The following is a 2,566-nucleotide window of genomic DNA, read 5'->3' on the forward strand; positions in this document are numbered from 1 at the left end:
GTAGCAGATTCTCCTAACTTGTATAATAATAATAATAATAATAAAAAGGTGCTGCTCAAGTGAAAGCAACAACATTGCCAAACTGCCTGAGAGTCGTTTAGTCTGATTTGGCAGGGAATCAGACCCAGGGACAGGCATTAAAGGGTAACTACCGTTTTTTTCAACCTGGAAAACCCTATTTTCCAATGTTTTTGTGTCTAAGTGACTGATGGGAACAACAATCTTTGAAATTGTTCCAGTATTAAGCAAGATCGCTACAGTCGGCAGCAGCGAAACAAGCTACAATGTAAGTTAATAAGACAATTGTCCAGCTGGTATTTACCTTCACAAAAGTGCTCGTTTTGCCACTGACAGGCTCAGATTAATATTCTAAGTGTCTGACAACATTATGGAAAGGATTTCTAAGGAGGTCGTCCTTTCTAAAGAGTCAGATCATTTTTAAAACATAAAAACAGCCACGAAATTGCGTTCACTAAACCCACCAGACTCCATGTAAATAAACAATAATTTTAGCATCGTAAAATAAGATAAGATAAGATAAGATAAAATAGACTTTATTAATCCCACACTGGGGAAATTCCTTTGCTACAGCAGCTCAAAAGAAAAAATGTACACACATCAGAATAACACAAATACCCATTAAGTGGACATAGTAGAAAAAATATACATTAAGTATAAGAAATAGAAAAATAGAATTAGTTATAATAATAATAATAGTAATAAATCAAACATATTTACACAAAAAAAAACATCCTTCTATAAACAGACATTATATAAACACAGATGTACAGATGATTAAGGTCCGGATGAATAGAGATGAAATATTGCACAGTTGGAGGTGACACAGATTAATAAATAAATAATAAAGCGTAGTGCAGAATATTCCAGTGATGGCTCATATTGCAGAAACAGCTAGCAGTGCTATATGATGTTGCATTAAAGAGTCTGACTGCTGCTGGAATGAAGGACCTGCGGTATCGCTACTTCTTGCACTGAGGGTGCAGCAGTCTGCTGCTTAAGTAGCTTCTCAGGGAACTCACAGTCTCATGTAGGGGGTGAGAGGTGTTGCCCATGATTGATGCCAGCCTGGCTAACATCCTCCTCTCCCCCACCTCCTCTATGGTGTCCAGAGGGCAGACCAGAACAGAGCTAGCCCTCTTCACCAGTCTGTGCATCCCTCTCTGTGCTCCCAGCTCACCAGCAGGATACTGCATAAAAGATTGCAGACGCAACCACAAAGTCATAGAATGTTTTTAACAGAGTCCTGCACACACCAAAGGACCTCAGCCTCCTCAGCAGGTGGAGACGGCTTTGGCCCTTTTTGTACAGGACGTCTATGTTTTTGGACCAGTCCAGTTTATTGTTGAGGTGAACACCCAGATATTTGTATGTCTCCACCATCTCAATGTCGACCCTGGATGTTCACCGGTGTAGTACCAGGCGGCCTCCTGCGAAAGTCAACCACCATCTCCTTTGTCTTGCTGGCGTTGATGTGAAGGTGGTTTGACTCACACCAGTTGACAAAGTCCCAGATGACCTCCCGGTATTCCTGATCATTCTCCTCTCCTCTGATACCCTCCCAACAATGGCAGTATCATCAGAGAACTGCTGCATGTGACAGCTGCTTGTGTTGTACTTGAAGTCCGCTGTATATAGGGTGAAGAGAAAAGGAGCGAGCACTGTACCCTGTGGTGCTCCTGTGCTGCTCATCACCACATCAGACACTTAGTCCTGGAGCCTCACATACTGTGGTCTGTCAGTGAGGTAATTGATGGTCCATGCAGACAGGTGGGGGTCAACACCAGCTCCCAATAGCTTCCCCCAGAGCAGCGATGGTTGGATTGTATTGAAAGCACTGGAGAAATCAAAAAATATGACCCTCACAGTGCTCCCAGTGTTCTCCGGGTGTGACAGTGATCTGTGTCATAGATAGATAATGGCATCCTCCACCCCTATGCCTGGTTGGTAAACGAACTGTAGGGGGTCCAGTTCTGAGTTCACCAGGGTTCTCAGTTGTCGCAATACAATCCTCTCCAAGGTCTTCATCAAGTGAGAAGTTAAGGCTACCGGTCATAAAAATAATTAATATATATAACAACAAAATAAAACTATGAAAAGCCGTTTTGGGTCGTCTTTCCACTTTTCCAACTATCACAACTCTAGTTTTGGTTGAAATAAACACATAGTTTACCGATTTACATGTGAAAATATGTTGGCTCTATACACGCTAAAATTATTGCTTTTTTAAATAGAGTCTGGTGGGTTTAGCGCTAGCGACTTCAGAACTGTTTCTGGATCAACGGAAAGGTCTCAAAGAGGGATCCTTTCCATAATGTTGTCAGACACTTAAAATATGAATCTGTCAGTGGCAAAACAAGCACTTTTGTGAAGGTAAATACAAGCTGGACAATTGTCTTATTAACAAACATTGTAGCTTGTTTTGCCAATGCCAACTGCAGTGATCTTGCTTAATGCTGGACCAATGTCAAAGATTGTTGTTCCCATCAGTCACTTAGACACAAAAACATAGAAAAATAGGGTCCAGGTTGAAAAAAAACAGTAGTTA

This window comes from Sander lucioperca, chromosome 2 (genome assembly GCF_008315115.2).
Source record: "Sander lucioperca isolate FBNREF2018 chromosome 2, SLUC_FBN_1.2, whole genome shotgun sequence".
In the NCBI taxonomy this organism is placed as follows: domain Eukaryota; kingdom Metazoa; phylum Chordata; class Actinopteri; order Perciformes; family Percidae; genus Sander; species Sander lucioperca.